Raw genomic sequence first — 14,715 nt, forward strand, 5'->3', positions numbered from 1 at the left:
GGACCTTAGGTTTATAGAGATAGGATTCTAGAGCTGACTCACTCTGTGGCCACGAGCAAATTCTCAATCTGTAAAGCAGGAATTTAATCAGTGAGATGCAGCTGCTGTTCAAATGCAAAGCAATGAAATTTGTGGCCTGTGAACTGATTATCATTCCAAATGGTGGCCAAAGCCACAATGTGAGCAGAAAACTAGTTACTCTGTTGGAGCAAGTAAGTTGGTCCAACACCTTGGGTTTGAGGTTTTCTCAAAAATAGTTTTTCTTTGTAGAGAGTTTATTATTCACTGAAATCATTAAAAATCCAGAGGGTTTTTCCCATTAATGTCCTTGGGTATAAAAGGGAACTTATCCAGTCTCACTGGAATTAGCTTTTCGCTTTCTTCCAAAATGTTTCTGACCTGCCATGGACCATTATAAGTGTCTATAATAGAGGCCACAGAGGATAACTCTTTTACACTCCTTGTGAAGAACTGGTACCTTGATGTTCAAGTGTTTCGATAGACTTGGGAAAGAAGGAGAGCAGAAACTACGAGCTTTTTGGTTTCTCTCCCATCTAAGACAGTGACTTCACATGTTAGGAATTGTTTGCTCACTGAGTACCAGGAATACAGTTCTTTTTCATCCTTCCAAGATGGGGAACTTTACTGATGGTCACCAGGTAACCTGTGAGTGTTTGCACTTTTCACGAGGGTTCAGCTGATGGGCGGTGGGAATGGGTTCTTGTAAAACTGTGGGGTTGCCTGAAAGCACGAAAGGGTATTTTTTTGGCCTGTGGAGCTGGTTCATCTTGGGGTGAAGACACATGGGAGGCACCAGCTTTTTTAAACTCCTTTCTCTAGCCTCCATCAGAATTGTTGGATTATCCGTGGGGTCAATGATGCTCTGGGTGAAGTGGCCAAGGAATGTTGCTGCTCATCTCCAAGGAACGAGGATCAGGAAATGAGTAGAGACGCTTTAAATAAAGTTGGCCATGTCCATTCAACTAATTTATATGAATTAGCTGAAACTAGAAGTGGCCGAAATGTGCATTTGAAAGAGTCACTTCATGCCTGGAGTACGTGTAAATGTCACTAAATAGTCTTGTCAACAACTTTTTGGTGTTAGAAGTGATAAGAGGATCATTGGTTAGCAAGAATATATCACCAGAAATAGCTGTACTTTGAGATCATCAGTCTAATTGTCATCATTTGAAATGATATAGACTATCCCTATATTTTGCAAATATACAGAAGGAGGCCCAGAGAGGCCAAGAGTCACTTATCTAAGGTTACTCAGGTACTTAGTGGGATGACACAAACAGGGGCCTTGTTTGCGTCACTTGGCTCTTGCTGGGCTGCGCAATGTCATTCAGTACCATTGCTGGTTAGCAGGTAACTTGAGGTGCCCTTACCACTGTGACATCTACACAATTGCCTGGTCTCCAGTTGTTCAGAATCTTACCACGGACTCACCGTGTGCTTGGCTTTGTGCTGGGTGCGGGAGAAAGTAGATGAGCAGACAGGGCATTCCGGCTGCAGAGAAGTAAAATACTAGAGAAAGAAATGCATTATCATGGCAGTGGCATGTGGAGCATCTTCCCTGGGGACGGGAAGCTCTCAGTGCCTACTTTAAGCACATGGGGATTAGTTTTTGTTTCCTGTTGATTTTACAACATCAGAAATCGAAATGAGTCAAATTGATTCTAAACGATCTCAGCTTCATTTGTATATATCCTGCTAGTGGATTAAAATGTGAAATTCTTTGATCTCTGCGTTTCAAATCCTTGATTTTCTGGAAACATTTGGTTAAGACTAATTCTGAGGAATTTGTTCCTGGACACAGATTAAAATGGGTTGTTATGTACCCAAAGAGAGAGAAGTGTAGATACGTGTATCATTGCAGCAAAGGGAAGGGTTGAATAATTGGTTTCTCAATTAAAACAAGCTTAATTTTAATGCAGACATGGCAGAAGTTTAGGAAGAAATTACTGTGTACTAAATACTGTTCAAAGCACTTTCTTTGTGGAATTTATTTAACACATACAAAAATACTTGGGGAACTGAGTTTCAATAGATGAAGTCCTAGGTCAGATGACAGTGACAGTAAAAGCCTATAAATCTTTTGCTCCCAAGGTTGCCCTGGTGGCTTCACAAACCAAGCAAAACACCATATGCAGGGGTGGACATTTTAGTTGCTTTTATGTCATCACTGGAACAAACTCTGAAGTCCTGGGAAATAGGACCATAGTTTTCACGATTCGTTGATGTTTTCCAAAGACTACAGCAAGTACTGCACAGGATGTAGGCACAAGAGGTTCTCAGTAAATATGTGTAGAATGAACAAATGCAGCAACAAAGGCAAATTGCCTTCTAGGATCCCTGTATTTGACCATGAAGCTGACCTTGGAGGGAACCAACGTAAACCCACCCTTAGACATCTTTCACTATAATTTGCAGTTCACAAGCATGCCTGTTTTAAAATATATGCCTGCATACTGTGTGTTTTCTTAAAAGCTACCTGTAAACAAATTACGCATTCATAATCTTGTAGCAGGCTGGGTTTAATAGAGTCAGGAAGGCTTCCAGCACATTAAGTCTTGAAGGTAATAAGAAGGAGGACTAATTACCTAACTGAAATGATTATAAGAGAGATGTTGGACATCTTGCTCTCTGGGATTTTGACATCCGCCAATGTGGCTTGGAAAAGGCAGCTTTGAGAGAAACAAGACGATCTATTTGAACCAAGTTGTTTTATTAAATCTATAGTGTGGGTGTATCTATAATCTACAGAGCAAGAGGACAGGACTAAATAATGCATTGAGTTCTGTGGATGAAGTGGTAATTTTAAACTATATGACTGGTGTTCACAGTTGGAGCCTGTGAGATTTTACATTTAATGATTATACCTTTCCTGTAGCCATCTGTCTCTCTCTTTAATAAGCAATGCTGCTTATCAGGCCTGATTTGTGTACATTGATTGCACCATTATACTTGTTAAATATTAAAGCATTTTTTCCCCCTATGTGAAGTCTAATTAGGCAAAGTGTTCAGTGCGAGCCTGGCATTATCATTCAGAGTAATAGCCTGGTCATTACCTATGTCGTACCTCAGCTTCTGGGATTACCTGCGTTTTCTATTTCTGGTGAGTACCAGATATACTGGACACATTTTTGATGAAGGATTCAGCCCTATTGGGCTAATCATGCTGTAAAAATTATGAAATGTTTTAAAAATTTGTGGATTAATTTATTATTATAGTTTTCATTTTTCATGAATCAGACTTTCAAACAGATACATACATTAGTCATGGTTATTTGATCACATTAATTTTATTAAGTTAAGGCATTCTGATGTAGCTTTAAAGGATACAAGTACAAATTACTATGCTGTTGGAAAGCAGGGAGAGCCAGTCTGTAAGTAGTTACATTTTATATATGTTATTATATAAAAATAATATTTTTAGTTATCAAACCAGTATCACCTGAAAGTCCATGTGGTGGTCCATTACTGAGTTTTTAAACTTTTACTATTTCTTTGCAGTCTAATTTTTTTAAAAAGTCATTTGCATCATTGATTTTGTAGCAGGTACAGAGCCAAAAATAAGATTATGAATCATTCTAGTTATCCAACTTTACTTTTGAGATAATTACTGTTATGAGTATTGCCCCTTTTTTTCTGAGGTGTTCACAGTACTTTCTCATTTATTATTTAAATTTCTGAAAAAAATCTGCAGCCTGCCATGCGCGCGCGCGTATGTACAGGTGCACACGTGTGCATTTTAATCTGAGGCTGATTGGCATGAGGCAGGTAAGGACTAGCCAGTTTATTCTTTATGATTCTCTGAGAGAAATGCTTTTAAGCCACAAGTTTCACATAATGTATGGTTTTCAGGCTAATGGGTTTCTCCCTCTCAGTGGTCTCAGCAGCTCAGGTGGGGGTTTTGAAAGTACCTTTTTCCCTTTGCAATTGCAGAATTGCCAGAATTGCAGGTAGCAACAGCACTGCTTTCCATTTCTGAATTATGGAAATCAGAGTGTGTGTGTGTGTGTGTGTCTCCCTAAAGTGAGAATTTAGTTCAAGTTGTTTTTGAATGTGATCAAATCAAAATGAGATTTGGCTCTAAATTAAAATATGGAGATGAAGATCAAAGAATGGAAGGGAATTTATAGGTCATCTAGTCCACGTTTTCCCTTTCATAAAAGGAGACAGTGAAACTGGGAGAGGCAGTGTGGCTCACCCAAGTTCTCATGGGTGTAAATGGCAGAAAGGGATCTGGAGCCCTGCCCCCTCTCCTGCGCTTTTCTGCAGGACAGTGGACACCCTCAGCAGAGGATGACAGGCCCTTCAGAGTATAATGTATATAATCCGGGTGGTCAGAAAGGTTTTGAAGGTAGGATTGCTGCCTCTGGGCAGCTGAATCTGTCAGGTTACAGAAAAATTTACATCTTATATTTTAATTGGTATATTGCTGGAAATGGAGAGCCCAGTAATGAAAAGTCCCAGGGCAGCCTTTGAGACACTCACAGTTGAGTAGCACATCAGACCAGGCAGCAGACAGCTGCCAGGGGACCTTCCTAGGGAGGCTGGCTGCAACAGGGCAATCAGGGATGAGCTGGAGAGTCGCCTGGTGATCCATTTCAAAGGCCTGGAGTTCTGCTTTCTCCAGCCTGCAAAGGTTACGTGAGTTGATCTTCTAACCCAGATGCTCCAAGGTTGAAAAGCATCCGGAAGACACGTGGGTTAACTTATGTTTGCAAATAACTGTTGGTTTATACAGAATGGTGGTTAAGTGCATGGGGTCTGAAGTCTAAGGTACTCGGGTTAGACCAAATGCTGTTTATCAGCTATGGTATTTAGGCAAGTTACTCAACCACTCTGAGCCTTAGTTGTTTTGTCTGTGAAATCAGAACAATAGCACATATTAATATTGTGCTACTGTGTGCCTTGTGACACCTTAGGACACAGGACTACATTATCTCCACTTTACAGTGAGGAAACTGAGGCCCCAAACTGTTTAGCGTCTTGTTCAGGATCATAGGTATTCAGGGTTGAGTCAGGATTTGAATCTGGGCATTACTTTCCTGGTAGGATTGAGGTTACTCTGAGGATCAGACAGGGCATCACATGAGAAAAAGAGAATAAAATCATGGCATTTGCAGGAATGGATGGCATTGGAGAAGTTAATGCTAAGTGAAGTTAGCCAATCCCCCCAAAACAAATGTTGAATGTTTTCTCTGATATAAGGAGGCTGATTTATAGTAGGGTAGGGAGTGGAAGCATGGGAGGAATAGATGAATTCTAGATAGGGCAGAAGGGTGGGAGGGAAAGGGAGGGGGCAGGGCAATGGTGGTGGAATGTGATGGACATCATTATCCAAAGTACATGTATGAAGACACGAATTTGTGTCAACATACTTTATATACAACCAGAGATATGAAAAATTGTACTGTATATGTGTAATAAGAATTATAATGCATTCTGCTGTCATTTATTTTTTGAAAAAAATCAATAAAAAGAAATATTAGTTTTCATCATGATTAATTATAATAAATTTAATGTTGCCTTAGTAATAAAACCAGTAAGATCCATATGCATGGTCAGCACTTTCTTTTCCTATAGTTTAGCTCCATACAAGTCCAGATCAGAAGCAAAAGTTTGCTTTGACCATTTCAAAAATACTGCAAGAGGAATTGTGAAGACTCTATCTTGTCCCTGTGTCTCACAGAGCTGTGGCAAGAGCCAGGGGCGTGTCTGCTGCATTCAAGGCTGGTTTCCTAGAGTCTTTTGGTCAAGACCCCTTTTCCAGTTTCAGGGATTCCACCTTGAGATGAGGCATCAATGATCCCCTCTGTGATGCTTTTCTCCAATCTGTCCCTCCAGGTGACCAGGCATGTTAGATATGTTAAGGGCCAACTACCACCCGAGAAGTCCCGGAGAACACCACCTGCTCCTTCCAGGAGGTCCTTCAACCTCCTTCTGAAGGTCACTTATTGTCCATCTTCCTCCATGCTGTTGAGTTCATAGTTCTCACAGTGCAATCTTATTTCCAGATTGTTCTACCATGGAATTTAGCTGTCAGCTTATGTCTGTTCCTTTATTCACTTTTAAATTAATAAATTATGAATACCCTTATGTGTGTATTACTTGTACACATTTTAACTTATAATAATAGGGTGAATAACTATCCATAGCATCCAGAACCCTCCCTTTGAACCCCTTGGCTCGGGCATCTGGCTCATATTTCCCTCCTCCCCCCCGCCCCCCGCCTCAGGAGTAACTGTTCTTTCCAATATGATTAACCATTTCTTTGCTTTTCTTTAGGGTTTTACCACAGATGTGCATCCTGAAGTATTTTATTATTTTTGTGCCAGACGGTTGAATTGGGTAGTGTGACTAGCACCTCGAGACACACTAGAGAGCAGATGCTAAAATAAGTCGTGAGAAAGACCAAAATGGAGATATTTTTTCCAGAGGAAACATTGGAACACCCGTCTCACAGTTCTTGAAAATCCTCTTCCTCTGAGGGTATGAGAAGCATCAATATGGGATTTTTAAGGGATTTGTTTCAGGGAGGCTCTGCCATCCTCCTCTTTTCCTGAGGAGGCTGGGATGGGTGATCATCCCTCTCCCCAAGTCTGGAGAGAGCAACTCTCTCAGACAGCATCCTCTGTGTCTCCCAGGGTTGGGAGAGGGGTGGACCGGTGTCCACCCTGGTGAGATGTTTTGGTGGCCGAGTGAAAGAGAGCAGCTGGGCTAGGGTTTCCCTGCCAAGTCTGTTGGAGGGATCTGCGCGTGCTTCACATGGACCAGATGTGTCTGTGTGGGACAGAGAGCCAACCTGGAACCGTTTGCGTTCTGCCCAGGAGCCATAGCCCACAGAGCAGAGGAGTGAATTTCAGGGCTGGGGGAGAGGGGTGGGTGGCAGGGCAAACAGAGAACTTGAATATGTCAGCTGTATCGTAGCAATTTTGGTCAGAGGGATCCGGGAGGGGGGGCACTGGACAACCCACAGAAGTACTCATGAAAAAGAGGAATCTTGGCTTCAGTATCTGCTGGTCCAGAAAGTGTGGAGACATCTGCACTAATAAGGATGACGTTTGCCTGCATATAAATGAAAGAACAATGGTAACACAAAATAGAAGCTTATTTCTCTCCTATGCAAAATAAGCCAGTAAGTAGGTAATTTGGGAGTGGGGAGGTTCCACACAGTTGACTGCTCCTACAACCCATGAATGTGGTCCTCGGAGGGAGCTGTGAGCCATCAGAGGCTGCAGACATCTATCTCATCATGTTCCTGGCCCAAGAGGAAGGGAAGGGCAGGGGAAGATCCTTCCTTTTAAGGATAGCTTTGGATGCCACACTCAACAGTTTTTGCATATGTTTCATTAACTCTCAGAATTCCGTCATGTGATTGATTATACTTAAATCCAAGAGGGAGCAGGAAATACAAACTCTGGTGGATAGCAATGGGCCGAGCTGAAAACTGGGATTCTCTTGACCAGAAGAGGAGACTATGGATGCTGGAGGGCACTAGTGGTCCAGTGGCCATTATTGTCTGCATGTATTCCAAACCTGGAGGGGAAGGAACGTCTTGCCCAACCCCAGTAACATAGATAGTTCGGAGTGGTAAAAATCTTCATTATCCTTACCCACCATGCCATTTTAACACCCAAAAAGCTCTTTAAAAATCACCTAACAATACCCATATGATGTGTATCTTTTTTCTTAATTATCTCAGAAAGTATCTCTTTGTTCAAATCATGATTCATAGGCAGTCCACACATCATTTGATTCGTCAGTCTTTAAAGTGTCTTTTCATTTGTAAGTGTTGTCATGTACTCATTTTTTATCATCTATATTTTCTACAAAATACTTTTATCTGGTGGTTTAGTTAGATTCCACTTCATTTTTCTTTTCTTTTCAATGAAAATAATTCATAGTTCATATGGATAATTCTTTTTTGCTTCAATCAGTGTACAGTGTCTTGTTCTACTTTTAGAGATGCTAAAAGTGAACCAGCCCTAACTTTAAACTTTTATCTTTTTATTTTGCATATCCTTTTTTTTTTCTTAAAAATGCTTTTATTTTGATAAAGTCCACATAACATAAAATTCATTATCATACCAATTTTTCAGTGTTCAGTGTTTGCATTTGGTGACTGGGTTATTTCTCTTGGTATAATGTCTTCAAGCATCATCTATGTTGTATCTTGTCTAAATTTCATTCTTTTTTAAAAGTTGAATGATATTCTACTGTAGACCTTTTCCCCCTATTTTTATTTTTGTATATAACTAACCACACATAACAAAATTTCCTATCTTAACCATTTTAGAGTATTCAGTTCAATGATATGAAATACAGTCATAATGCTGTGTAACCATCACCAGTATCCACATACATGATTCATTCCATTTTGTAAAACTGAAACTTTGTATCCATTAAACAATAATTCTCCATTCTCTACTCTTTATCCCCTGGCAACTGCCATTCCATTTCTGTCTCTATGATTTTGACTAATCTAAGTACCTCATGTAAGTGGAATCAAAATATTTAGTATATCCTTTATTTTAATATGAAAATAAAAGTTAGCCAGATTTTAAAAATGTCTATTTGATAATCTCAGTCTCTAACTTGGGGCCTTAGTCCATTTGTATTTATTGTGATAACTGATATGTGTGTCTGCTGTCTTATCTGTTCAGCTTCTTTTATGTGCCTTTTTCCCCCCTTTCAATTAAATAATTCCTTCATCTTTCCTTTTTTGTCTTCTACCAGTTTGGGAAGTTATATATTCTACAGAACATGCCCCCCAGCTTTTCTCTTAGAAAATTTTCCATATATGTTTAACTTAACAAAATCTAAATTTTATCATAATCAGTATCTTTATACTCCTTCTTCCTAAAAGCAGTGTGGGACATTAGAAAACTGATTTCATTTTTGCCCTATCTTATGTCTTGTAAATTGACAAATTAATATTATTGTTATTATATTATACAATGGGCATTTATTTGGATTTATCTACATTTCTGTGTTTCTTTGAATCCTGTTCTTGCATCTCAGACTTTCCTTTTGTGATGTGTATACTTCCTGAGAAACATGACTTAGAAGTTCTTATGGCAAGGATCTGTTGGAAGATGGAAATCCATTCTCCTAGTTTTGTTTATTTTATTCTCATTTTTGAAAGAGTCTTGAAAGTTATGGAATTCTGGTTGGAAGTTATTAATTTTCAGTATTTAAATTTAATTGTTATTCCCTATGGAAATGTGCCTTTTTTTTCCTCTGGCTGCTTTAAATATCTTTTTCTTCCTTACCTGAGCTACTTCATTTTCTGTGCTTTTTGATGTAGTGAATGAAGATATTTCTTTTTACTGATGCTGTTTAGGATTTTATGAGCTTCCTGAACTCAATGTTAATTGTTTCTCATTAATTCTGGAAAACTCTCATTCATTATTTCTCTTGATCTTGCTAGTGACTCCTTCGAAATTTCAGTGTGATACACTGCAGATGTCTTTCTCTCTATTCTTTAATCTATTTTGTATTTTCTATGTTTTTTCTTCCTCTGGAATTTCCTTAGCTCTATCTTCTATTTTACAAACTCTCTCTTTTCACCATGTCCAACACAATATTTATAGACTATCAATTAGGTTTCTAATTTCCATTTGCAGACTTGCTATGTGTAAGAACTGTTTGACTAATGAATTTTTGTAAAAAAGAGCCCCACTTTCTGGGTGACTCCTTTTTTCATTTTGGGGCCTAATGATTTCTTCAGTCCCAAACCCATGTAATAAAACCCTATAACAAAAGGTATTTTGACATTTAGGATTTTAGGAAAAGACACAGTCATCAGTTGACTCAACATAATAGTTTCCAGTGTCAGTTTCCCATAGAGACGTTTTCTGCTAAGGACCAGACAGTGAATATTTTAGGCTTTGTGAGCCACACAGTGTGTACTGTACCTACTCAAGCTTGTGTCATCATAGTGGAGCAGCAGACATTGACAACATGTAAATGCATGAGCAGAGCTGTATTCCAGTACACCTATATTTATAAAAACAAGTGTGCTCCACTTTCTGAATCCTGATATGGAAATTTAAATTCTGCTCCATATTTGGATGAATAAAAAAATTGCTTTGTAAACATTGCAAGCAACAGAGAGAAAGAGATGGCTTTCATAACAGCTCTTCAGCCTGTTAGAATTGTACTATTTCCAAAAGTTTTGAAGCATTATTAGTTTGCTTTAAAAACATTTTACTATGTTGCAATATTTTTACATGCAGATTGAGTGCAAAATCTCATAATCCCCTAACACTGAAGATAGACAAAGAAAATAGTACAGGAAGAAGAAAAAACAAATTACCCCAATAAACCACAATTGCATTGCGTCTTACGTACTTAGTATTATTTCTATGCTATTTTTTTCACTTTCAAATTGTTTTTAGGCACCATATTTGTTTTCATTGTTCATGAGTATATTATTCTACCTGTGAATATTGTTTGGGTGTCTTCCATTGGTATGGAACATACTACAATTTTTTCTGCATTAAAACCATTGGATCTATTTTTTCATTTAATGATTTTTCCTATAAGATTGATAAGTGAGAGTCAGATCTGATTTCTTTCTTTTTTTACTATGAAGTTTATTTAATACTTTCTCAATCTGCAACATTTTTTTTAAAAGTCTCTGTCTTTGTCATATTCTTAGATTCATAGAGGAAGAAACATGCTTGTATCCTTTAGGATAAGCCCAATACCTGCAATTTTTGTGCATGTGATTTCACAGCTCTTTTTTGTTTTCTGCTCCTGGTTTAACTTTTCTCCCTGAGAGCTTTGTGGTGTTTAATTTGTGTGCCAGGTCATTGGAATGTTTCTTGGAGAATTTAAAATGTGTTTGCTCAGAGAGGACTTAGTAGTCTCTCCCAGAGAGATATGGGAATCTGTCATTCTGCTAGGATCTGGATGTGGCTGGAGTTTGTTTCCCAGAGGCTCATGTGTTGTAAGCCTGGTCTCCAGGGTTATATGACCCAGTTATATGTCTGGGATCCCCTGTGGTAACCTCTGGCCCCAGGATGGCAGTGTTGGGAGGTCCTGGAGCCTTTAGGAGGCGGGGCCTAGTGGGAGGTAATGAGGTCATTGGGGGTGTGCCCTCGAAGGGATTAATACCATCTCACATAGTGAGCTAGTTCTCATGAGAGTGGATTGTTGGACAGCAAGGCCATTCCACATGTTTGGCCCCTTTTTTCTGTAGCTATTTCCCTTTCCATTTTTCTGCCATGTTGTGACCTAGCCAAGGGGATCCTCACCAGAGGCTAAACAGATGAGCCTATCTAATCTTGAACTGTCAGCCTTCAAAGCAGTGAGATAAATAAACATTTTTCCTTGATAAGAACCCAGCCTTAGGTAATTTTAGCACAGCAACAGAGATCAAGATACATTCCAAGCTTTTTCAAAGTGAAATCTTTGGCATAGAAATATTGGGGTCACACAGGGTCAATTTCAACCCATAACTATTTGAAGGAAGTCTTGTAGTTAGGTTTTCTCAGTGGAACCCTTTTTTTCTTTATGTCCAGTACCAACGCTGAGATAGGCAACTATCCCCACTTCCTTTTGGGGATCTTTTTTTTTGTTTGTTTGTTTTACTAGTTTACTTCCTAAGGCTATTGCATTTTGGAAGACCCAGTTATATGTATGTGATCCCCAGTGGTAACCTCTGGCCCCAGTATATGTCACAGGTTTTGTCTCCTGTCCATTCGGTGTTGCTCACTAAAATTGATTTCCTGGTTACCAGATTGACACAGGTTCTCAAGGGCAAACCTGATCTTTCTTACCTCTTTGGATCCCTGGCTTTCCTGTAATTTCAGGACTTCAAAGATAGCTTTACTTTCCTGTCATCTCAACTATGCATTCAGATATGCATTTATAATATGCCCACACAGAATATAAATATGCACACATATGTATATGTATTGTGTGGGGTGCGAGTTGGGGTAGTATTTTTGAGTGTTTTGTTTTTTTCTTTGGCTCTAAAGTCTGCCATAGTCCTGACAAAGGGAGTCTGTGTTTTCTTCTTCCTCAAATATTTCTCTGACCTCTCAGACTCCCAGCCAAGAATAAATACTATTAGAAGAAGAAAGGAGTGCTTCTTAATTTGTCTTTTCTCTCTTGTGTTAAAAGAAAAACTTTAGGCAGGTTAAATTTAGCAGAGTTTATTTGAGCAGAGAATTATTCATGAATTGGGCAGCACCCTGAACCAGCAGAGGTTCAGAGAGCTCCACCCAGCAATGTGGACAGGCAATGTTTGCAGAGAGAAAGGAGGTGACATTCAAGAACAGCATTAATGATTAGAGCTCAGTATTTGCCTTATTTGGGCCTGGTCTGATCTGTTGGCAGCCTGTATTTGGCCGAAGCTTATCCGTGACTCACATATTTGTTACCAGAATTACTCTTAGGTTGCAGTTTGTTTATATACTGCTAAGTTACAAGGTGCTGCACAGAGATTCAGTTGGGAGGCAGCTTTGGGCCATGTTTCACTTAGTTTGACACTTGGTATGAGTGTATGAATTTCAGGTGGTAGGGAAGAGTTTACTTTGAAATTTTCCATTTGGTTTAGAAGCCTTGATACAGAGTGAAATTGAGATTGGGAGTAGTCATCTGGGTTGCTGTAGGCCTGACACTATTGTGGTCCCAGGCCATCCTTTGAGTGAGGTGTACAAGAGGTGATTGTGGGGGCTGGGCAGACAGCCCTGGCTCTCTGGTGCACCATGGAACTGGCTAGTACACTTCTCAGAGTACATTGGGTCTCCTCCATGCTTGAGTGTGCACTTCTGGGTTTGGGCATGCATTCTCTTGTGGTTGATATAAAGGTGGAGATAAGCTGTTCCTTCCCCTTACATAACCAGGTAAGGTAGCAGAGATTCCTCCAGGTGAATAATAATAATAATAATAATAATAATAATAATAATAATAGATGGCCATTAGTGACAACAGATAAAGCTTATTCCTTGCACACCTGAGCTGAAGCAAAATGTAGAATTCTCACGTCATCCAGTCTTGCTTGCAAAAGGTCAGTGTGCATTTGGGTGTATTTCAGGCATACAGAAAAGCATGAATAATTGAGCATAGGGCAGCCCTCTGTCAACAGAAGGACATAGACTGCTCAGCACACAAGAGTGCATTGTGCATCACCTTTGTTACCCGGTGATTAAAATTCTATCTTAGGAATTGTGGAGAAGTTTAGTGGTAATCCATATTGGCAAAAAACTTCATGTGTCACACAGTGGCTGGCTCCTATCAGAAGGTTTGAGACAATGGGTTTTGATTCAGTAGTTATCCTGGACAGGGAATTGATTTATTCTTACTAATGGAAAGTATAGGTTTTTTGAAGTGGGAAATAATGGAATCTCTTTTATGCTTAAATTGAATTTCACATTGGCGATTGGTAGATCGTGGACCTTGGATGGGATCTTGTAATGGTAACATCCCACAAGGAACACATTCCAGTGGAAAAGAGTGCTTTATAAAATTGTGTGCTTGGAATATGTGGGTAGGATTTTACTTTCCTTTAACTCAAATTTACTGCTGCCTCCCATATGAAGCACCGACTGTGTAGAACAAAAGACGTGTGCGGGATGTATGGTCAATGCAGACGGTCCCCACATCTGCCCAGTGCTCTGCTCTTCGTCCAGTGAGTTACTGCTGCTCACACTTCCACCCTCCACCTCTCCCCAATATTTCTGGGTAAGGGGACAATTAAGTAGTGTGATCACTCGAAAGTAACTGTGTTACATTTTTAGTGATTTATATTTTATCTCCTTTCTTTTTCAGAATGGATTTTGAGTTTGTGTGTATGTTTTACTTTCAAAAAGGACAAATCAACAATAATAACAAATCCATATCATCAAAGTTACAAGATAGATAAATTAGGAAATTAGTCACATTCTTTTAATTTTTTTAATTTGTTCTAATTAGTTATACATGACAGTAGAATGCCCTTTGTTACACCACACATGGATGCAGTATAATTTCTCCTTCTGGTTGTACATGATGTACAATCCCACGGGTTGGGTTGTGTAGTTATATATATACATAGGGTGATAATGTCTGATTCGTTTTACTATTCTTCTTACCCCCATATGCCCTCTCCTCCCTTCACTCCCCTCTACCTTTTCTAAAGTATCAAATAAATTTCTCTATTCTTCCCTAGTGCTCGACCCCTCCATTGTGAATTAGCATCCGCATATCAGAGAAAACGTTTGGCCTTTGGTTTTTTGAGATTGGCTTATTTTGCTTAGCATGATACTCTCCAGCTACTTCTATTTACTGGAAAATGCCATAATTTCATTCTTCTTTAAGGCTGATTGGAAGAGCATAATATTCTGTCATCTATCTATCTATCTATCTCACATTTTCTTTATCCTTTATCTATTGAAGGGCACCTAGGTTGGTTCCACAGTTTAGCTATAGTGAGTTGAGCTGCTATAAACATTGGTTATTACTTGATTCAACATCACTGTAATATGATGATTTTAAGTCCTTTGGGTAAATAGAAGAGTGGGATGGCTGGGTCAAATGGTGGTTTCATTCCAGGTATTCTGAGGAATCTTCATACTGCTTTCCATAATGGTTGCACCAATTTGCAATTAAGAAATTAGTCACATTCTTCAAAGAACCAAACAACCAAACAACTAAACTGCCTTCATAGGATGCAGTGATATGAGATAATGCACCTATATTCGTATGGCA

The 14,715-nt window shown here is 39.2% G+C and overlaps 1 long non-coding RNA gene across 1 annotated transcript; it reads right to left on the reverse strand.

The window, feature by feature from the left end:
• Positions 1-4,624: 4,624 nt before the first annotated feature.
• LOC125616396 lies at positions 4,625-11,916 on the reverse strand. The gene is made up of 3 exons (XR_007347034.1): positions 11,802-11,916; positions 10,031-10,037; positions 4,625-4,635 (listed from the first exon to the last, which is right to left on the reverse strand). It is a non-coding gene; the product is annotated as an uncharacterized LOC125616396 (long non-coding RNA).
• Between the last annotated feature and the right edge of the window lie 2,799 nt (positions 11,917-14,715).

The sequence above is a fragment of the Marmota marmota genome, unplaced genomic scaffold (assembly GCF_001458135.2).
Source record: "Marmota marmota marmota unplaced genomic scaffold, marMar, whole genome shotgun sequence".
NCBI classification, from domain to species: Eukaryota; Metazoa; Chordata; class Mammalia; order Rodentia; family Sciuridae; genus Marmota; species Marmota marmota.